Below are 24,957 nucleotides of genomic sequence, written 5' to 3' on the forward strand. Positions count from 1 at the left end.
ATGTTGACTGGGTAATGAGGCTTTGAATCAGTATCCCCAATAGAAGCATTTACACCAAAATATTTGGATGCCAAAGAGGTTGGTATGAATGAACCTTGCTGGATGAAGCTGTTCAAATACACTGCAATCTGTCCCTTTACAACAAAGCTTTATCTGATCATCAGGGTTTCTAAATGAAAAAGACAACAAGAATTTAAAACAAAACCCCCCTGGTTTTTAGCCATTGTTGTTGGGGAGGTTGCGTTGGGGGTTTTTAAAGGTTGTTTGATCTCCCAGGTCTAATTGCATTTTTATTGTACATACCAATTTAAAAACAGCTATTACACAGAAATAGGCCACGTGTATTTTTTAACTCCACTGACTTTGGGGCAAACTGACAAGACTTCCTAGCCCAGTTTTAACTGATTACATCAGGTGCCAAATCTGACTCTTGGGTACCTCCTAGGCTCCTTGCATTGGTTGGCTCAGAGAAGACAGCCCTACGCACCACAAAAAGAACTCAAATGCACAGACAAAGACTAATAAACAGAAAATTTTAATGAAGATTACAAATAGCAAAGAACAACTCTCATTCTTAAGAACTCAGGTTCCAGATTGACCTGATGATGATTTATCCCCTAGAGAAACATCACAGTTCACCTTTCACAATAACTAAACCTACTCTTGAGATCAAATGGACAGCGATGAGTGAAATGATGCTACCAGTCCTTTGAGACATCTCTCTATCAAGCATTTCCCTAAAACCTTTTCAGAGTGAAAGAATCTCATTTTCAAGAAATTAGAAGAAAATTTTTTTTTAATTTCCCATTTCTAGTGTTTTGCTTGTGATTGAGCTCCTAATTCTGCTGTGTTATAAAGTCAGGCTGGATTTTCAGAGCCTTTATAGTAGAAAACTTACTTCTCTAAATGTTTTGGCAAAAATAGATATGATCCCCTAGATAAATGCTGTGTACTGCAGACACAAAAGTAAGGCTCAAAACAAGTACAGTGCATGAAACAGCTTGTGTTTATTTAAAGAGTGTATCGGAATGCCAGTGATTCTTTTCAGCTGTCCCATTACTTTTTCCCTTCTCAACTTTTGTTTAATTTTTTCCATGGTCCTAATTAGTCAACGCTCAAATTTGGAAAAACCAGCAAACGTATAGTCCTGTGCAGCAGATGGCAAGATATTCTAAAGACATGCCACTAACAGTAACTTGGACATCTTCTGATGCAAGACAAAAGCAAACACTTGTAGCAGCCAACTGGAATCAATTCTTTACAGTGACAGAGATGGCTTCCTACAGCTTGCAGGAACAGAAAACTGAGTGTGAAATCACTGGCCACCCACATATATAGAGGTGATATAAATTAAGTATCTCAAGCTTGGTCACTGGTTCCAAATTACCAAAACATTTGTCCTTAATTCACATAACCTAAATTTTAAGAATGTAAGGCAATATAAGATGTCAAAAGTCAACTGTACTGGCTAACACCACTTAACTGGTTGCTAAAGTTTGTAGCTCAATTCTATGTGCAATAATTGCCTGTTACACAATCTGAAGCCCATTTGGTTTCCCATACCCCTCAATGTATGTGTTTCCTTTTGATAGATATAAATTCTTTCATGTTAAAAATCACTGGCAGATTTTGTTTTCACTTTTCACATTTTCCACAGTCAAAAATCCTCTATCATGAACTACGCATTTTGTGTTATAGGTACACCACTGCTTACTTATTTTCCTCATTACTACTGTCCATGTTTTAAAGCTGATACTTAAATTATTAAATACACAACTCACATAACTGTTTAATAAATACGAGTAAGAACTTTTAGCAGGATGATCTGATTGGTATTTTTAAGTTTAAGTCTATATAGTCCATTTGATTGATGCAGTCTGTGTATACCACACTTATCACACTCAAATCTGAATATAAGCTTTAGAGTTTTAGTTTCAGGCTCTATGCAACACCATTCAGTTTTAGACATCTGCATTGTCTGGCTAAATCACATTTTAAAGATAGGGGAGTTACAGGCTCTCTTCACAACCAATGAAATTCCTTTGGATAATTACATTCAGAGATGGTGTTTAATCTGTATACACTGAACAGCTTTTTGGAAGAGTCTTGATATTTTAACCAGAAAAATAATCTATGGAGACAAAGTGAAGTCTGAAAAACATGAACATACTACTTTGACTATCATTCCCCTATTTGCCTGTGCTAAGTAAACCTGTTAATATATGACTAGTTCTCTCACATATTTACATTTACACTGGCTAATTACTGTAAAGACAAAGCCCAAAGCCTGTAAAGGTTTCACTGAGCAATGGCTGGACAAGACGGAGCAGCTGACTCCTCAGTAAGGCTAATTTCAGTAGTCACACTAAAAAAAAAAAGAACCCCAGGTAAATGCTATTTAATATACAGATTACACCAGCATTATGTGAAAACAAGTAATTGAAGCTCTCAACTCTGAAAGACTGTACAGTACTGTGGAATAAATGCAATGGGGCCTGTTCACAGCTATACTGGGCTGTCTGCAAGCTAGAACTCATGGATTTCATCCCTGTTCCTCTGAAGTGTTACACAACTAACTTACCTTTTTTCACTCTGTATTATTCACTTGTAAAATTCTTTTGCTGATTTATAGTCCAAAAGATATTGCACATAAGCAAAGTCTTTCACCATAGGAAAGCAAAGAACTAACTATGAACTTTTGCAGGTTAGGGAACATGACATGAACACAAAGTATAACTCATCCAATCTCATCCGTGTCACTTAAAAGAGCACAAAACACCCCAGTGACTGGTGATAACAGGCAGGGATGATGACACAATAGTGGGATTTACAAGTAATATCTTGCTAAATTCCCACTTGAGTTTGTTTCCACAATGGTTTCCTTTTTAAAAATAAGGATTTGAGCCTGAAGTTTTCTATGTCAGTTCTTCATTTTGTGAACTGTTTTAAATGAAGGAAAACATAAATACACTTCCAGCCACGTACGGTATCAGGAGAATTAAGTACTAAAACATGGATATTTCACTAAACAGATCACAGAATCACAGAAAGTGCTCAGTTGGAAAGGCCCCACAAGGATCACCAAGTCCAACTCCTGGCCCTGCACAGCACCATCCCCAAGAGCCACACCACGTACCCAAGAGTATTGTCCAAACACTTCTTGAACTCTGTCAGGCTTGGTGCTGTTTATTTTTCTCCTTTTCCATTTCATAAATTGTCAAAATGACCACATGGTATTGGATGTTTCCTTGTAAAGGACTCCTAAACCTTTTGCTAGTATAGAATTTAGTATTAACAGTCATGAAAATATGTAAACTTGCCCTAAGTTACATAAAACAGACCACAACAACAGTCAAAAATCAGACTTCTAGGCAAGACTGTATTAAATGCAAAATGGCATATATTGTACTTTCATACAGAAATAATACCCAAGTATGTGCAGCTTCTGATATTTTTAGATTTCCTTTACATGGTAAATTTTAATGCCTATAAAACTTTAATAAGAGACTAAAGAAATTAACTCCAGTTCAGTATAAATATTTGTTCCAGTGTTAAAAGTATCTGCACAAGTTTAACAATTATAAGTTTAAGTAAGTTATAACTTAAAAGTTATTTCAGAAAAACAACACTTTTTTGTTTTCTAGATCAACAAGTGAGACTTATTCAAGATAGCAATCTCATATTTTCATTGTTATTAAAAGGTTGCAAACATACCATTACAAAAACCCCTTTGTACTGGCCAGCACAGTCTCTTAGATCTTTGTGTTCATGTCATGTTCCCTAACCCACAAAAGTTCATAGTTAATTCTTTGCTTTCCTATGGTGAAAGACTTCGCTTATGTGCAATGTCTTTTGGGCTATAAATCAGCAAAACAATTTTACAAGTGAATAATACAGAGTTTATTATTAGTTTAGATGAGTAAATCCTAAAAACAAAGCTTACAGGTTTGGGGACTAATAATTTAATATTCTTCCCACAAAACTTGTTTGTGAAGCCATTCATGAGTTTATAAATAAGTGTCATGAAATGTAGAAACAGAACCTTAAGGAACCCTTTTCTATATTCCAAGAAAGGATGTAATATTCCCTAAAATCCATCCTACTGACTAAAACACCAGGAAGAAACTTTTCATTCAAGCTACAAGCATCCCCAAAACAACAAATGCAGCTAGAAAGTCCATATTTGCTACCATATATTCATAATAATGTAAAAACTTTAACTCATCTAGATTAATCAAATTAAGTCCTTGTATTTATAATAAGCATGTAATAGATTACTGTAATCCTTCAAATGAAATTTATAACTCACTTATGCCACACTGTTTTGTCACTACATCCTCCTTGGCTGCTTATTGAAAACTGTACCAATCCTTTATCAAAATACACAAGTGAATGGAAATAAACAGATTAAGCAGCATGCCACAATTTTATAACATTTAAAGGTATCTAGCTGCTCAGACGTGTTACCTAACTCCAAACAGACTGTTTTAAGCCTAAACAGATTCCATTTATTCCTCCTCTCCTAAAGGAAGAAGGGTACCAAACACATTTCTGAAGACTTACAGTATCTTCTCCCCTTGGTACAACTTCTATCAGAGAAAGAAAGACTTAACTTCTGTTTTAGATAGATCACACACCTTTTTTACCTGCATCAGGCATTAAGTTGCTTACACCAACAGCACAACCCTTCTGCCCACATTAAATGGGGGCAGAGCTGGGGGGGAACTAAACTGGGAAGTCCCAGTTTAGTCTGTGGAAGAGGATCTCCAGACCCTCCCTTACACAACTTAGTATCTTAAAAGAGGAAAATCTATATTCTACAAACAAAAAGGAGGAGTGAACTCCTGATTAAAATGAGTAAAACTTCTAAAGAGAGCTGGGCAGAACTCTACAATATGTAAATACAAGATGCAAATAAGTTCCTACTTCCAAGCTCTGTAGAAATTGTCTGCAAGAAAATCAACCCTCTATCATATTCCCTAATGGGTACCTTGACTTTCCTCACTCTTCAGAGCAAGAAATTTGGTTTTCTAGCCAGGAACTCCACCTCAGGAACTTTCTGATACTTTCAGACCCCTACACATCAACTACCTCAATCTTTCCATCCATGTTCACAATGGTCTTTCTACCACAAGAGGGACCACAAGAGAATCAATCCTAAAGTCAAGAGCTTACTCTACTGGCATCCTCCTCTACCTAGCCAAAAAACACACTTGCCACTTCCCGCTCCTTTCCTTAGGAATTTCCAGGATAATTTCTCATTTGCCAGCAACTAATAAGAAGCAGTATTTTAAGAGAGTGACAGACCTTAGAAAAATGACACTTCTGAGTGAATCTTATAATGAACTGTTGTACTAGGATCCCAATCTTTGTCTCTTTAAAATGTATTTCACAATTTAAAGAAATTTCAGTGTAGCCAAAGTGCAAATGAACAGGAAATTTAACAGGAATACTAGAAAGGGACTCAAAGGAAATTACCAGCCAACAAAAACTATCACTAAAGTCTACCTTTTGCATTTCCCAGTTATAAGCAGACATGTTCTTGAGAATGATTGCAGGAGGGCCTAGCAAATAACTTCCATGGTCAGAGTAGTGGTACAAAGGCTATAAACAGAACTAGGAACATATTACAGGTAAAATTGAACAACAGGAGTTGTATTATACCCTTTTCTGGCCAAAGATAATGAAATTTCAAGTTTATTAAGCTATTAAAAGTTTAGAAGACATCAATATCCCACAAAGCAGTGCATTACAGAACATTGTAAGTGAGTCTGAATATTAAAACAACCATTCTCTACTCAAGTATTTCAACCTTGTTTTTCATTACAACTAAGTACAGGAGGTAAAACACTGTACCAGCATGGCTAGGTGGGGTTTAATATGCTGTGGGTTAACTGAGGATATATGTTCATGGCATATTTGTACATATAACGTATAAATTCACATCAGCATGAGTTTGTGTAACAAACGAGCATGAGAACACAATTCTTTCAAACAAAATATAATCTTCTGACCAAGAGTTTTGACCCTACATGAAAGAAAAACCATTTTTTGAAGATATATAAAATATTTATTGCGGAAAACAAGCAATATTTGCCTTTATACTATTGAAGGGTGTGGTATAACTGTATTCCAGTCTAATGTATTCAGTGATAACTTTAAATTAGTACTGTATAGCCTGGAAAACACTATGCCACTTTTGTGGAAAAAAGTCACAATGTGTAAGTTTGCCCAGTGACAAAAGAGATTACTACTACTCTGACCTAAGCAACTGGTTCTCTTTAAAGTCAAAAACATTCCAAATCTGAGTAATAAATGCTACTTGTATTAAATATTGTTATAGTAAAAGGTCACCAAGCATTCCAGAAAGTTTCAAGAAGACATAATAAATATGAGACTATCACTTAGATTTTTGATACATACCAAAAGTTTAAACTCCACTACAAATTAAATACTTCTTGTTTGTGTTGTTTCTCTACAAAATATTAGGAGATAATATGAGTGAGAAAAGAAGACAAAGGATTAACGAAAATACTGCTTTAACATTTGAAATTATAATAACAAAATCCTATGTGTTGACAGAGCAGTAAGTCATATTCCAAAATGCACTTGTACTGCTTTTGGGGGACTCTTCAGAATGGTGAAAGCTGAACAGTTTGTTTCCTATTTCTTGTCAGAGCCAGACAGTTAAAGTTCAAGATTGTTTTGAGTCAGGGAAATGTTGCTTCAGATCATTAATGGAAAACAAATGGGGAGATTAAGGGAGAAAACAATGGAAAGTAATAAAATGTGTAAAAACTCCTCATTTTTATTATCCTCCAGTGTTGATGTTGAAAAACATACCTTCTTCAGGTGAACCTAGTTGAGAGTATTGCTCAAAAGCTTATTATGTTTTTAAAACATTATTTTGTAAAAATTTTGTGTCAAACTACCAAAAACATACAATACCCTAGGATCTAAGTTCTTAAGAATTATTGCTTGAGAAGACTGGCTAAGCTTCACAATAAGAAAAAATAAAAGGGGCTTTTAATATTTTGAATCATTTATCCCTTCACTCAGAGTTATAAAATGAAAACAACACAGAAGGAAAACCAAAAGGAAAGCAAAGAAAAATAAGGTGAAATTTTTGACAGTAAACAAATACTTGCCTAGAGTAAAGATGAGGTCAAAAACTGGCATCATTGATACCAATTTACCAAGACACCCTGATGTTGTGACAAATATGACTGCTGTTTGTGAGCAGACCTGCAGTCTCTCTAACCTGTTTATTGTAGATCTGCAGAAAACAGCAAGTTCTCTATACATCCAAGTAACACTTTAAAGACTTTATATTTGATCTAGATCATATTGGTGTTGGATCCATTTTTTTTTTTTGCAACAAGCACTACAGTATATATATTGATATTTAGTGATGCCACACTTTCCTCCTTTTTCTTTCTGTAATCTATATAAAAGAAAATATTCTCAATTACTAACGTTTTAAGTTACAGATAATTATATAAACTTACAGTTGTACAAAAATCTAGTGCTAAACTACAAAATGGGTGCTTAAAATCTTCTACTGACATCAACACTGTGCTCATTTATTAACAAGCCTTCTTTAAAAGAAGGTATGAAATTTCATGTTCTTTTATTGGTGACATAAGTGTTTAACTTCTTCCACAAGATTCTTCAGTGATTCATACAGACTAAAACAGTCTTTGACAAACCACTGCCTGCATGAGTACAGAGCAAAAATAGTGGTTGACAGAGAAAGGAAATTAAAACAAGCAAAGCAATGTGAAAGATGTAGATAAATGAAATGAAAGCAGAAATGAGACAACAGTCTTTTTCACTTCCTTCAAAAATATTTCCTGTTGCCAGCATTTGCAATGATCTTCTTATTGGTATTCACTCTAACGGAGGAAAGATCTGTTCATTGCTAAATAATACTTTAAGAACTGAAATAAAGTGGAAGCCTATTGACATTTTTACCTAAAGGCACAGTGAGTATAACAATGCAGCTTTGAGGGGCTCTTTAATGTCAAATAGAGGAGCATGTCACGTATCTTGTTTCCTGGAATCATTAAGTTAGTAGCATGCTTCCCTCTAACAATAATAGAGCAGCTACTGGAGTCAATTTCAGAACAAAAATACTTAAGGCAGACAGTTTTCCCTTTACTTTTAGCTTAAATTCTAATTTACTTGTTTTATAGACTTGAAAAAACCCACAGTTTAGGTATTTATGTAACTGTGAAATACACTGTGCACTATCAATGCACTAGGTCATTTGGCTTAGACATGCACAATAGTTCCCTTTAATACTGATCCAAGTACATGTTGTTCTGGAAACAGTTCAATAGCAGCATTTTCATCTAGAGCCAGAATGCATTCATTTTCCATTTCCATTGTCTTCTGCACTTTATCTTAAGTGGGGAAATGTATATTAGTTGCAGCATATTTAACTTAATTTTATTTAGTTTTACAGGTGTGCTAATGCATTTGGATACTCTTTAAAGAAACAGCTGTAGGAAATGTAATTATCTTCAGTATTATTTCTCCTGCTAATTTCTAGAACAAAGCCCAGTCAAGACAGAAGTTTCAAGATGGAAGTTTTAATCTTTACTAGCAATCTAAATGGGATCTCAGATCCACAGTCTTTAGTTTTATATCCCAAACAAATGCTATCTATCATAGCTCACTCTGATCTAAATGACACTGCCTAGACAATCTACTGTTCATCTATTAAGTATGAAATCAACAATTAAAGAGTACTAATCCCAGCAAGTCCTTGGCTACCAAATTGTGCTCAATACCGAAATTAAGCACAATCCCACTGCAGTCCTGTATGGAAATACTGAATTGCAGACCGCCTTCCTTGGAAGAAATAAGTCACCATGAAACCTGACACACAGCATTCAAAAAGAACCAATAAGCACAATTAAAACCCCCAGCTTATTGCTAGCAACAGGTATCTGTGAGATGCTGTAAAACAGAGCCAGGTAACTCAGTCATGCTTCCCTATTTGGTACTGAAATTATTTTCTTACAGATGGAAAAGGAGAGAGCTCTTAAGAAGTGCAACAGTGCCTGGTTTCACAAGAATCTGATTTGTAAACAGGAACACATCACTGTGATTTAGAAAGCCTTGCACTTAAGTTTCTAAAGAATCTAGCTTGATGAAGATTAAAAAAAAATTAATGTACTAGCAAACCAGTCTGGCTCTTCTTCAAATAAACACAATGCTAAACCTTTTTACTGGGACTTGCTACCTGGGAAAGAGCTTTCTCCATCAGGGCCTTTTAAACTAACAACAGTGGAAGGAATCAATACAAAGCCTTTACATGCACAGGTTCAGTTTAACAGCTGTAAGAGGCAAATGTTCATGCTCACTCAAAAAGCAAGAAAACTCCTCTCATGGTGTGGAAATTATGCCCTTTGAGCCCACAAGTTTCAAAATGTAAAACTCACTTCCATAAAACAAACATCTTTATCTGAGAATTGTTTTGTGTGGCTCCAACACAAAAGAGTCCATGTCTGAAGTTTACTATGAAAAACATTTCATTACATCTTATTTGCCCTTTTTAAAATAAATTTCCACAGGAGAGTCTGGCTGGAAAGCACTGCATCACTGAAACATCTACATTGACTGAGAACAGAGTGGGACACAGCAGCTTAATTAAGCAGAAAATCAGTATTCCTACATGTGAAATATCAACTATTTTGAGGTTTTTCGCACAGGAAATTAATATGCTCCCAAATAAGACATTCATAGCTCAACACAAGCCATCCATTCCTTTTCATGAGAGGCAGAACAACACAGTGCCAAGCAGAGATCCTAATTAACTGCTTCTGTACTGATCCACATTTAGAAGCAGTAAAGTTTAATTACTGGAATGGCCTGCACAGGCTGCTTGGCCTACCCACAGTGCTGCACACCTCATCCCAGCATCTGAAGTTTCACTTTCCTTATCTGGTATGATTTTCAAGTCTTCAAAAGCTTCTTTACACCTCCTACCCCCAGAAACTCTTTCTAAGCAAGTTGGTTTTCAGTAAGCATTTTTTTTAGGCCATGTTCCTTTAAATCATTAAGAAATATTTTATAGATTCTGAACATCTACGGATAGAGAAATCATAAACAAGCCTTTAGAAATTTACCTAAACACTGAGACCTCTGATTATTAAAGCCTTTTATTCATAGTAAAACTACCAGTTATCCATTGGTTAGTTTGGCAAACTTATTGACAAACTTTTGCAACACAATATTTTGACTGCTTTGTACTTTGGATCCTGGGGCTCTAACTATATCCAAAAGACTTTTTGTCATTCTGCTCCACTCCTAAATGGAAATGGACTCAACTGACTAAAGCACCACCTCATCCACAGGACTTACAGAATATATTCAAATAAGTTAAAGTTCTATAAAACCTGATGCATTCCAATAGTTTTATAGCTTTTTAACTAGCTGTATACCTGTTAAATATATGCAGCAGACCAGTTCTTAAATCTTTGATCTGTTTATAGCCCAAATGACACTACTGTTTATTCCAGCCAAACTTCTACTCAAAAGTAACAATAAGCAAAATACAGCTTCATGAATGCTCATAAAATTATAATGTTCCAGCATGTAAAAGAAAATTAAAAGTATGCAGAAATGTCTTTCATTCCTTTTCTGGTAAAAATTATAAAAAGGCTTCATGCACTTTAAATCAGTCTATTTTAATTTATGTTACAAATACAATTCCTCCTATTGCTCGGAGCAAACCTACTTTGGTACAGCAAGAGAGAAGGATTCAAATTTACAAGACAAAGCATCCCTTTCATATAATAAAACAGCTTTCTCCTACGTTTCCAAGACAGGCTATATTTTCTGTGGTTTATTATTAATTCCCCAAAGATATCTGGGGCTCATCAAGCTCCTACAAACCATTGAAATAGGTCCTCCATTCCAAAAGAAACAGGAAAAGCAGTAGGAGACAGTACCAGTGATATTCTGCCCATGATAAAGCTGCTATTTTCATTCCTCCTAGAGCACAACCAGACAGTCTAAAGCTGTCAGGGAGCTGGAGTGAAAACATAACAGTTGATGTGAAAATGAAAAATAAGTGTTGATGTCGCGTGAGCTAAGAATTTGGATCAAAGCTCACCCAAAAGCATCAGCAAAGTTGTCTGTATCTCATCAAGATTCCAATGAGCAAATCCTCAGCTGGAGATCTGCCCCCTACACTTTATCCTGTGTACCAAGCACATTTGGACAAGGATTCTGTCTCTCCCCAAATTGCTGTCTTCCCTACAGTCACAGATGAGAAAAAAGGCAATGAACTAACCCATGCAAACCCAACCAAACTTAGGCCAAGTTCAATGCCTCACTATAGAAAGAAAACAGCACTGGTGCTGTCAGGCATCCCAGTCCTACTAATACAAGAGCAAGGAATGCAATGGTTTTGCAGCATGGGAATGCTTAAAGGCAGCTGAACAACTTGGACCTTTTAGTACGAAATAGGACAAGTCAGAAAGGCATTGGCATCTGGTATTAGTACAAGAAAATCTATTCTGGGCACACTGATTCCCAAAGAGTCCAGCACCCTAGAGGTCTGCAACCAGTCATGTTTGAGACATGAAAAAATCTACAGCAATTACAAAACAGCAGGGATAGAAAATAATTCCATTTTAAACACAAAGTTTTGCCAGTTCAGTATCCAATTACAGACTGAATTCTCTCACCTTTCCTCATTTCCCTTTGATGCCAGATGCCCTCTAACAGGCATGGTACAAAGTTTCTGTCTTTGAGGCGTCTTCAGTAGGAAGAGGAAGAGGACAGTACTTCAGCTTTCCCTTTTTGAGCATACTTTAGGAGTCAGAAGAGTGAGCTATAGATTTTGAACATTTGTGTTTTAAGACAAAACTCTAAAATAAAATTATGAATAGCCTATCAGAAGAGCTATGGGAGATGCTTACAGGAATGTACTCAAAGCTGTCAATATTACCTTCTGGAGAAAAGCTTTTAACCCATATACAAAGTGATCAAGGGTGGCAATTTTCAGTTATGCTGTGCTTGTAAAAAAAACCTATCTATTCAAGAACAAGAAGTAAATTTAATGCTAGAAAATGTATTCACAAATTGCAACATATTCAAACTCTTTTCAATATTACGGTTCTTAAACAATTGAGAGAAAGCCATGACAAAAAAGTCTTAAAGGTATTTAAATTCTTTTTGGTATTTTAATTCCTTTTTTTTTATATAAAACCAAACATTTGAAGAAGCCAATATGAAGAGCCCTTCATTCAACGTATGCCCTCAGCATGAGGATTCTTAGGCAAATCCAAAGGAAGCTTTGCCCAGTTACTTGAGTGAGTCCTTTCCCCATGTTGAGCATATTAGGGTGAAGCGAACCAGGCATCATCTCAGGTCACTCTCCAAAGAAAATTTTGCAAACAAAAAATCTGAGGAAGATTCTGAAAGACTCTCAAGTGGAGCACACATAGTACAAGATTTTTTAGGATTCCTGTAACTAGCAAGTTTAATTTTTGTCTTTTAAGTGGTTGTACACGTGGACTGTGACGGATAGCCAAGAAATAAATCCCATGTAGCCAAAATGATTATAGGTGGTATCGAGTCCTCCATGTCAGTAGAAACTGCTGAACCACTTTTCCAAATACAAAACTGTTTCTGTGCATCTCTTACATTCTGATGCCTTATAAAAATGTGCATGACCTCCAGCAGGCTCTGCTTCAGATGCAAAGAATGCATAGTATTTGGTATTGCTAGTGATGCAGATTTACTTGATTGCTTTCTGTTTTCAGAGGAGCTCAGAGTCTTAGGACAGATTTTGATGCAATCATTGAATGAAACAGTATGGTACATACAATACTGCAGCAGAAGGACTGTTCCATGTGAAATATGTCCAAGTGAACTGAACAAAGGATCTTCTTGGTCCTCCAAAAAAAAGTATTTTGTTCTGACACTGTTTTTGAGTCATTGTAAAATTAAAATTTCTAAGATACTTGATAAAAACTAAAGATGACCTAAAACCAGTAATATTGAAAATCAGAAATCTTAATCTTAAATACCTTCCCATTCTAGAAAGAAAAAAAAAATCGTAATTTTGGACTTTAATTGTGCAAATTGAAGTGCCACTTGTATAAGTCCATGATCAGTCACCTTCTTGGCATTCCATAAAACCCTGTAAGACATCAGCAATTCTGCTTTGGTTCTACCTTTCGGAACCCCAGAGACTCCTTCACCAGTAAGGCACTAAAAACACATTGCCATGTATAAACTAGTTCAAACGCCATGGAAGCACACAGAGGACCAGGATGACACAGAAAGAAAAATGTCTAGGCATTGTAACAGCTAAACATCAGCTTTCAAACACACAGATCTCCTCACTAGAGGAGAAAGATTCACCAGAAAGGGAGCCAGTCTCAGATTATCGCACATCTGTCATAATCCTGAGATAGATACCAAAGTGATGGGAAGACTTAAAATTAATAAAATGAGAAACCATCATTATCTTTGTGCACTGAGTAAGAGGAGAGTTATAAAGAAAAAATTCTGTCTTGACTGGGTGGATGCACTTACACCACAAATGCATGTGGACAGATGTTCAAATACATTCATACATAAAATTGCTTTTGAAGATTGAGAACTACCCACATCATTTACTCTATAAGGACAGTGGATCTCAGCTCTGTATTATTCCATTTTCAAACTGTTTAATAAGAGAATCTGTTGCTAATGAAAAAATGAATGGGTTGCTTCCTGTCAAATCCGTTAGACAAGATGTTTGAGGAACACTCACAAAGAACGAAAAGCACAGGAACAGAAACTGTCTGTAATATTCATCCCAGTAAGGATCCTATTTCTTCCCATTTCATTTGCATGATGCAAAAAATAGAACTGCAATTATGACAGCATGCAAAATTCAAAAGTGATTGGACTGCTCTTTATTACTGCTCAGTGTGTGACATGCATGTGTCAATAATACCAGCACCATAATTTTAATATGGTATGCTGGGCAAAATGCTTGAAGAGAAGATTTGAACAAGAACCACCAGCATCTGTTTATAAGCAAAAATTTAGCAAATAAAGTAGAGCTGAAGTCAGGAATTTTCATCTCACTTATCTGGTTATGACTAACTGCATTGATGGATGCTTCAGTGCATGTGGTGTACAAGTGGTGAAAGATTAAGGGCAAGACATCAGAGAGACAAGAACAATTGCTGCACATCGAGCAGTCCATCTGCTTTGGCCATACAACACTTACTATCAAGTGACTAAGAGGCCAAATTTTAGCCTGCTTCTGAAACTGGGCCATCTAAAAAACAGTTTCAAATTCTACTCATTAATACACATTGAAGACTTTGGTGAATTCTCTGTGGATACAGTGCTTCACATCAAGCACTGCAAGACAAAAACTGGAATTTGGCTTATGTTTAAACTCAGGCTTCTTAAATATCATTTAAGATGGGGTGTGTTGTTTTATTTTTATATCTGACTTAAGGAATAAAGACTTCAATGACTACAAATTTATTACTGTGGACTGTAATGCTGTGAGTGGTAACCTCCTCTATTTAAAAAAAGTTAATATATAAAAACCACAAAAATATGATTGGCTAAAACACATGTAAGCCACTAAAAATCAAGAACAGCTGAAAAAGGACTTCTCTCTCAAGAAGTTTGCTGTGCAGCTTTTAGAAGTTCCCCCTGTTTAAAGCACACTGAAATACCCAGGCTTAGCTAAAAATAAATTTGCAGATGCACATATAAAATGTTTGGTTAGATGAGGACCCTCACAAGAGCAGCAAGATGTGAATTATCTCATTTCTATTTTACCATTACATGGCACTTGCTAAGGTGGGCATTGTAGCACACACATCTATGTTTGTGACTCATTCTTGTAGGAATTCGTTACCTTCCTTATAAATTTATATTAAAGGAGAATTAATGTAAAGCCAAGCACTAACAGCTACATTGCTGCGTATATTAAAAAAAATGTGGATGGTTTTATCTTTTGAAAGAGAATAAGGTAGAAAAACACTGTAGCTCCACAGGACCAAATCAGTACACAATGAGAGTTGCCTTAAGAACTCTGTTCAAGAGTGGTACTGTCACAGAGACAGCTGAATAAACTAAAAGATCTTGGCTTTTAATCACCTAAAGCTAGTTCTCAGCACAATTATTTTCTAAACTTGTTCAAAATTAAAACTGAGAAAACACCACTTGAAATTTCAAATGTTTAACTCAACAGCATAAAATGCAAATGAACAGTTATTAGACTTGGTAAAATAAACTTGTAGTTAAAAATTAAGTCATTAGCTGCAATATTGTCACCAATGAACACTTCAGACTTTAGCTGTTCACCTGTTATCAATTTATGGCAAAATTGCAACACTAAACATGAAGGTAAGTGAGCACTAGCATAAGAAAATATTTCAGGAATATGTAGCACTTTCATTAAAGACTCTGTCTTTCCACAAAATCCCATTCTATGAGATGAAAAGGGTTCATTCTGAGCATAAACCTAAGGACATTAACTATTCTAGAAAATTACTTAGTATTTTCCAGATCATCAAAAAGCATCTCTCATTTAATTAACCTACAACCAAGCCTTTGGAACACAACTTAAGTTTGCTACGAGAAACATACCAAACATCACATATTTTCCAAACTAGTTTACCACTATTATTTTTAAAAACCCTTGCCATTTCTCAGAAGCAATTTTCCACTCATCATGCAGCACAGTTACAGGTTAAAGGGCTAAACCCTGTCATTATTCAGGCTATAAGCCTATTTTCTGAATAAATCTACTGCTCCTTCGAAGTTTGCAGAACCTTGTCCAGCATTCTTTGAACTCTGGCTACAGAAAGCTTTTTCCATTTCTAACATGCATATTGTCAATACTTTTTTTATTTCAAAATAAGAATTCTCAGCGCAACATCCAATAACCATTACATTTGTATTACTTTCTTTGAAGCTGGCACATACAAAATAACTTTTCTTCAGAAAAAAAAACTTGCTAAAACAAGTTTGTGCTCCCAAAGTAATTGCTGTCAATCTCTCTACATTTCCATTATACATGAACAAAACGGAAAGCAACCCAGCTTTTCAAATCAGTTGCCTTCCTTTAAAAAAAAAAAAAAAAAAAAAAAATCAAAGAAAATGTCTTTCTCTAATTTATTGAGTTTCTTCCAATCAAACATCTCTCTCAAAACCAATGGCTCAAATTCCCCACAAATATTTCAAATATGATGTGTCAGAAAACTTGGTTTGGACATCATTTGTACCATGGCATTTGTTCACCGTTCTCAGGTGATAACATTTTACTGGTGACTTCAAGCAAAGCCTCAAGCTGGAAGCTTGCCAGCTGCAGCATTTGTTTCAGAACACACCATTCACTGTCATTTGTGTGGTGCTTTGCAGCACTTCCACAGCATCTCCATAGATAGGCAGGGACAGAACCAACTCCAGTATTTCAATGCATGTGTTTTTCCTGCCTCCTGCACAAGAAACAGTACTGCTCTTTCCACCTATCCAGGGCACCCCATCATGTACCTGGAAAGTTCCTAAGAGAAGTCTCTACTGTAAATTCATTATTTGTGTTTTGCACTGAAAGAATCATGCTCGATCTATTAAACTCTATGACACTGAGCTACATAATGCAAGATAAATACACTAAGAACTGATCCCACTGCAGCTGTAACAAAGGGAGCTTGTTTGAGTTTCCTGTCCATTTATGTGTTCTAAGCCAACATAATGTTATTTAGTAGGCACTGGTAGTGTAAAGCTCTGTTCATGTAGCCATGGGAGCCGAATTCCTAAAGCAAACAAGAAGCCTTTGAAAAGAAGTTGTGGCTTTGGAGGCTAGGTGGCTTCTCATGAAATTCATGTGCATTTACACTGCTGGTGTGTAGCAGCCCAGAGAACTAACTGTTTCTGGCTTTCATTGCATGCACTCCCCTGGCCTCTATCCCACCACAGCAAACCTGATGCTTTTACATATTTTGTCTAAGCTTAAAACTCATTTGTTTGTTCACCCTACACCTTTGAGGCCTCAACTCCTAACCACCTGTCTTGCTGCCAAGAGCAGTTCCTTTGTCTCTTACCATGGGCACAATAGATTTGCCCCCACTAAAGAGAAAGCACAAATTCTCTACAGACAGGGAAGAATGGACAGAAGACTTTTTTCTTCCCTCTAATATCTTAAGTGTTTGATTTTTCTTACATCATGCTAGGTTTGTTATGTATTTTATTGGTTTTCAGAGGCATTCCACAGAAAACATGGGAAAAATCAATCTCAGTTGTTAAAAATCTCAAGCATTTTTAAAAATTGGAGCGAGTTAAAGCTATCTGTTTATATAAAGTCCAGAAAGCTCCATTATGATCACATAATGTAGACATGGCCAATTTGTGGTTCTTGAGCCACATGTAACCTTCAGGCAGTTCAAGTGAAGCTCTAATGGGGCTAAATCATGCAACAAACACATCTGCCCCGAGCTGCTGAATAATCCAAACCTACAGTTCTGGGGTATCATCCATGGTTATACTACTCATCCCTTTCACCAGACAGAAAAAGAACTGCAAAGCTCCAATACCATCAGATAAAAGCAGGCACATTCAAAGTATTTTCATAATGTTACTTCATAGCACTCCTAACTATCATCACCTGCAATATTTCCCCCTTTAAAGTATTTGTTTCCACTATTTTTAATACCACCATAATTCCATCAGGTTACTTGAGGACAGAGACTACTCTCAATTCTTGTCTCCATCTCAATACACTGCCTGACTACCAAACATGGTATTTTTCACTTCTGAAATTCCCCTTAAAAAAAAGGCAGTTTCTCCTTTACATCACTTCGATTTTTCCCTACTTCCCAAATCTTTTTGGTGTTGACTTAGCACAAGTACCACCACATAGCAGAAAGCCTCACTGTATATTCAGTCATCTATAAACTACCTTTGAATGCTCATTTATCCCTGAACACAGAAGATTTCCTTGTTTAAAGCACTGTGTTAAGCTACACAGATCTGAAACACATCAAAATTTATTCATTAAAAAATATCAAAATATATTTTAGAAAAAAATGGGGTTATATCAACTATGAATTGGGGGGAAGCATTTCTTTGAGACGTACATCAATATGGCAATTAAAATATTTTAAGTAAAAAATTAGTCTTATGGGTATTTTATAATTATTCCTTAATAAGTCAGTAAGTATATATGGCTGTAGCTAAGAAACAAACAACTGCCACTGTAACTGATTTGAGTTTCATTTAAGATTTAGTATTGGAATGCTCCATATTATTTACATCTCTTCATGATACCAGATTCTTGCACAGGGAAATATATACATGCTTGGAAAAATTATACTTACACTTTATTTCAGATTAACTTTCTTTCTAAACTGTTGGAATTACAAGAAAGGCTTCCTGCTTTTCCCAGCAGATGTCACTGCAAGGCAGCTGCAGAGAAGGCACATCTGTTGAAAGAATTGCCAAGTGCAGCATAAGCAGCACAGGTTCCTTTGCCCATACAAAAAGGCACTTTATGAACCATTTAAATTCAGTACAATTTTTTACAAGATAACTTTAGTTTAACTGCTACAACAGCTGTAAATTCCAATTTTTAAATTTTCAGCTGTCTCATCCTTTCTATTTCCTTTTAGGACATACATTTGATTTATCTTACAATTCTACTATGCATGATCCTTTGTCATTTCAGACTACTGTTTGTTTGGGTTTTTTTAAGTGCCCTTTCAAGTATTCAAGGGGAATCTGAAGCTGAGAGACTATTTATCCACTCACTTTATCAAAGCTGGGATGCAATAAAAACATAGCCATATACCTGGGTGGGCAGTCATGCAATAGCTTTGTGCCAACAAGCTACTTACCCCCCTCCCATATTCAGAGTCATTCTAGCAGGCAGATGTCACATGATTAATTCAGCAGGTCCTCTTTACAAACAAGTGCATGAAAATACCTTAATCACTTCAATCTCCCTGTTTGCACTTTTCCAAGATCATTTTCTTTTGCAAAGGCAGTATTTCAGATAAAAATTAAACCAAAAGAAGAGAACACATTTACAGAAATTGAAAAGGAAAATTGTGATTGCTAGTGACTTCCCAAGCTGGAAGCATTCTAGCTTTCAAATCTCAGACGAGAACAGAGCCTTTAGCAAGGCAAATAAAATGCATTCTTCAAGTGAAAAATAATTTGATCAACAGAGATTGATTTGAGAACAAATGCATATAGTAATTTTTACACGGATTCTTCCACAGCAGAACTCCACAAGCTTCACACAAATATGCTTTGAACAGTAACATTCTGTTCCATGCAAAGTGCAGTTTTTCCTAAATTGGCTGTCAGGGCTCCATCCAACTCCCACAATACTTAGTGGGATTTTTCAAATTAATTCCCCGGGAGATAACTGATTCCCTATTGAGCTATTTTTAAGAAAAAAGTTGTCTACACACAATGGAACAAACAGAATTCTACAAATTTGGACTTGAACTCTCAACCTCTCGCTAGCACTGGTAAAGGTAATAAAGCCAATAGCTGGTTCCAATCTACAAGCAAGCTATTCCTGAGACTCTTGTTTCCATGAAACTTGCAGGAAACAACTCCAGCTTATGCAGCTTTGGGCTTCAATGAAGAGAATTCAGAGCTTTGAAGAGATACAGCCTGATCTCTAGTTTTCTTAAGTGAAAATGAAGCTCATAAAAATAGCACAACCTCTAACAGCTTTGAAAAAAGGCTGAGAAAATAAAGTCAAACCAAGCTAAGGAACAAAGCACTGGGGATAAAACAGATACTGCATGACTTGAGAAAAAGTGCTTCTACTGAGCTATTTAATTTCATTACAGATTGGAAAAACAGAAATAGAATCTTTAGTTTTATTAAAGCCTTTGCTCGAGAACCAGATCTACTTAGAACATTCAGAGTGAAAGAATTAGTCTTGAGAAAGAATTCATCTTTAGATAGATTTAATCAGCAGTCACTTTCAGTCTTGTAGATCTGTGGGAGAGAACCATTACATGTGTCTCATGAGGTTAATTCCCTAGTCACAATTCACATGAGTTAACATGCTTTAAGGATACTTCCTGGACACTTACACTAAAAATTACTAACAGTTTACTCAGCTATAAGTGATGATACCAACTTGCTTCAGCAGATGACTGTTCTGGACCCTAAAATGTGATTCATGGGAAAGCTAAGTTTCATTTCTAATTTATTTCAGAAGTTCTGATATTTTAGAACTGCCAAAAGGGGAAAAAAAATTAAAAGTTTCCTTCGAGATTTATTGAGATGTTGTATAGTTTCCTTCTTCAAAATGCAGGCCAACAAGAAATTCCAAATTAAGAACCAGTTTTATTCAAGATAGATAGCAAAGATGGTTTTATTGATGCATGGACAATTTCAATAGTTCTGCTTTTCAAGCTATGCCTTTGTGAAAAAAACTAAATTTTAGCCAACTTCATTTTAGAAAGAAAAATATTCATACTCTGCTAACCATCAAATACAACAAAGACATTTGAAGTCATAATTCAATCTGCTGCGACTGGATGCAGCTCCACCAGCCTCAACAGGTTAATTATTCCACTGATATTGCTTCAGAGACCTACATTCACCACAGTCACAAACAGCTGTTCACCATTAACAAGATTCAATTTGACAGGTGGCTTTATTATTTTTTAATTTTTCACTTTTATCTTTCACCAATTTTAATCATCATTTTCAATTACAATGAAATTATACTTGACAAGAACCTCCTTTGCAAAAAGATTCTGGAAAAACAACATTTCCTTCAGGCTACTGATGTTCATGGTGCTTTTCAAGCTGCCCCATCAGTTTGGGTGATGTAACAAACTATGCCTAAGGTCAAGTTGCTGGCTTGATAGGTTGAAACACAAATCAGTCTCTAGTTGTGTTTGCACAAGTAGTACATGTTTTTGCTGTCAATGATCCATGTAACATGAATTTGGAAGAGCATTCTTAAGCTTCTGACTTGATACTGCAATGGGACTATTCACTGCACAAGTTACAGAGGTTTAAACCTTTGCAGAAAAAGGTATTTCTATTGCAAATACTTGTAGCCTTCCCCTTTGGCAGTTCTGCTAACTCGATGCCTACATGAATGCATAGGTTGACATTTTAAAACAACAATGTAGGTATCTCAATCCAATCATCTCTTACACACGTTTAGTCAGCCAGCTCCTAAAGGCAAGGTCGCAAAACAGACACCATCAGTAGAATGCTGCTTTGTTACTCGAGTGAAAAAAGCTACTTAAGTTAAGATCAAAGTCTAATTATGACATCTGCATCACAGCACTAAGTTGATTTCATTATAAACAGGATGAGTTTGTAATTCTTCCACCAGGAAAAATTAAAGGAAAAGAATACTTCCTTCTTAGGAAAAAGAAATCCTCACAGCAAATTTTCCAAGTAATACACTGCTACAGGTCTTACAAAAGAACAGGGTTGGCTCTTGGTAACACCTGAACACTGATGTAAATTCAAAAGCATTGCAAGCTTCATGTCTTACAGTCATCAATGCCTCCAAATTATTCATGCAGGCATAGCTCATTTGTTCTTGAAAATATGCCTCTCCAAACACACGGACATCATGTTATCCCCAATGCCTTCAATAGATTTCCTATATCCACTGATAATGTTGATTTACAAACCTAAACATTTACTTCCATTTCTTTGATAGCTGAGAAATTCAATTCAGCTTCCACACCACAAGCTAAGGGAACAGGGAATTTATTTGAAGCAACATAACCCAAGCACTGAGGACCCAGCATTCTTGATACCCTCTGAAAGAGAAGAAATGGGAAATGATACATTCAATATGGAGCAGCAGGAGCAATAGGCCGCTCAGGCCCAGCCTAAAGAATTTTGTATCACACCTAGGAATCTGGAAATATGACTCAGTCATTATTTCTGTGGGAATCTTCAATCTCTTCTTGTTAGAAGAAAAAAAATAAACATCTTCCAGCTTCCACAGTCAGAAGCCAAGGAAGTCAGTCACTGAAAATTCTTGCTATGGTTTTCTTCCATTTTTCTTCATTACAGCATTTGGGTGACATCATTTAACCAGCAGCACCTGAAAGTCAGTATGTTACAAGAAAGACTTCATTCTGTGAACTATTTTGCATTGTAATATTTTCTGAGGTATGGAACTCTTCCGACAGTGTAGAAAGCATTCCTACTCCCTTTGTTCAGTCAGAACAGTCTCACATCAGAAAGATCAGGCCGGTGATGAATACTGTTCCAGTGCGGATTCTGTAACACGATGTATCAAACCAGGAGGCCTGTGGAAAGGAAATATCTATGGACAGATTCTCGGTAGATGCTTCAGAGACGTTTATTTCCCCAGCCACGGCCGGGGCTCTGCCGAGGAGCCCCGACAGTCCGGGCCGAGGGTCCGTGCCCACACAGGGAGCACAGAACAACCAATGGGAACGAGGCTGCCCAGGGGCAGGGAAACCCCGTGCCTGCCCGCAGGGCCCCGCTCCCAGGGCTCCATGGCGGGGGAGGAGACCCCGACAGAATACGAAATAAGCGCTGTACTTTTAAAGGCGATCCTTTGGATGGAAAGGTGCGCCTTTGGCTCTCTGCCGAAGCACCCGGCCGTTACGCCCTTTGTGCTGTTGTCTCCTAATTGTCCCTTTTCTGAAACTTTCCTTCAAATTCTACAAAGAGCGAAGCTCCTTTTTCCCAGCCCCGCGGTTGGGAGGGCATCACCGCTGATCCCTCCGCGGGCAGGACCGCATCACAAATAGTCCCTCCTGCGGATTACTGCGCGGCCAGGACGGCAGCACCGTGGCTCCCTCCGGCCGATCCCTCTGTTACCAATGGGATTGTGATGTTGGCTTTTCGCGTGTTCCAGAACTGTTATGAATGGATTGTGATGTTGGTTTTTTCATGTTCCTTAATGTGAGAAAAGCTTTGCCTCGGTTCTGTAACGTAGTGCTGTAGAATGGCTGCAGTTTGGGTGCTCAGTTTGGGGAGGGTCTTCACATTCCTGGAAAATCTTATCAGAAGAAAAGAACCCGAAACCAGACGGAATGAGGCAAGGAAAAAGATAAGACTGATAAGATGATACTCAGCAACTCCAATGAATAAATGAATGATACATGCCGGTGACGAATATGAAATAAGCGCTGTACTTTTAAAGGCGATCTTTGGGATGGGAAGGTGCGCCTTTGGCTCTCTGCCGAAGCACCCGGCCGTAACGCCCTTTGTGCTGTTGTCTCCTGATTGTCCCTTTTCTGAAACTTTCCTTCAAATTCTACGAAGAGCGAAGCTCCTTTTTCACATATAACAACTCAAAAATATCTGTAGAATCATTTCACATTTCCCTAAGGAATGCATGCATCACTGTAAGGACACAGAAATTGCAGGGTTTTGTTCTAAGAATCCCTGCTTTTCCCTTCCTACTGTCTTTCCTACTTTAGACTGCCCTCATGGAACCTATTCCAGGATTTTCCTAACCTTTTTTTGCTGTCTTAGTCCCTGTCTACTTTGTTCCTCTCAAAGAGCACAGATGACTTCTATTAATACCACAGTGCATTTGATGCCTGAAAGACAATTTTTATAGCAGAAAAAACAAATACATTACACTCGGTTGAGAACACAACAGTTTAACAGAATTCAAGACTTACCACTGCATGGGGTAGATCTCTATCAAATGACTGGTACTAACTTGAAGTCAGATTTCACCAACTTAGCCAGCCTTTGTCAGATAATAGTAAGACCTCAGATGTCTCAGAAAACTGGAGGTGCTCATAGACCTCTCCACAATAGGTAACAGGTGAAGAATAGTTGCATCCCATTTAATCAAAATTACCATCTAGCTGCAACTGCTAGCTATGCCCCTTCCATAACAAAACTCCTTCCCAGTAAAGAAATATTATATTAAAGCTTTGTTTCTTGTACTTTCTCTCAACCTTTGTATAAAAGCATAAATAAAAGACTGAAGAATTGCTATGACAAATATTAACATGCTTTGCAAGGACTCTACACTAGGGAAATGACACAAGTTTCAGGGTATCTCCAAAAATAGTAATAATAACCTTTCATCATGAGTACTTTTTAGAATGTGCTTATTTCTGTATTTTTAAAACCAAATAAATATTCCACATTCCATTAGATAATTAAACTGTGACTAAAGGTATGCAAGCAGGACTCCACAACAATAAGTTACAGGAGATGACAGTATGTGGTAATTACTCAAAAATTCTAATAGGCCTACTGAGAACTTGGACAGCAGGCAAGTAAAATACAAAACCTTACAAGGAAACAGCTCCCAAACAAGAAAGTCCCCATCTGCAAAGAAAAGTTCCAACATACACATTGCTCCATGCTATCAACTGCTCTACTAGCTACATACCATTAACACACCAGCAATGCTACAAAACAGACCTGGAGAACAGCAAGGAGCAGCAGCTCTGTAACAGACAAAAAACAGCAACCAAAGTTGATAAGAACGATGGCAAGGCACAGCCTAAGCCCAAGCAATGTAGGCCTAGGAACAATGCCCAAGCCCAGGCCATCAGACAAACCTGTGCTAACAAGACCAGGTCCATAAACAAATCAGGAACGCCAGAGATGGCTCCGAAGGCACAAACCCACACCTCAAGCCATCCTCAAACAAAAAGTCAAGCCTGAGCCTTAATAGAGCTTGGGCTCATGGGCAGAGGTGTGGGTGGGGAACCCAGGTAAATGCAGTCAGGGTAATAAAGGCCCATCGGTGCACTCTGAGTCCTGAAAGGGCTTGGGAACAAAAACAATGAAACAAAAGGAAGCAAAAACAAGAGCACCAAAGACTTTCTAACATAATTAAACACTGAGCTCCCTCCTAAAAGCTGATTGTTTCCCATGATAACACAAATGGATTAATTGCTAATCCATTTACCTAATTTTACAGTCTCCAAAGAGAAGAGATTTCAAATTTCACAAAAATACTTTGAA

Source organism: Corvus hawaiiensis, chromosome 13, assembly GCF_020740725.1.
Source record: "Corvus hawaiiensis isolate bCorHaw1 chromosome 13, bCorHaw1.pri.cur, whole genome shotgun sequence".
In the NCBI taxonomy this organism is placed as follows: domain Eukaryota; kingdom Metazoa; phylum Chordata; class Aves; order Passeriformes; family Corvidae; genus Corvus; species Corvus hawaiiensis.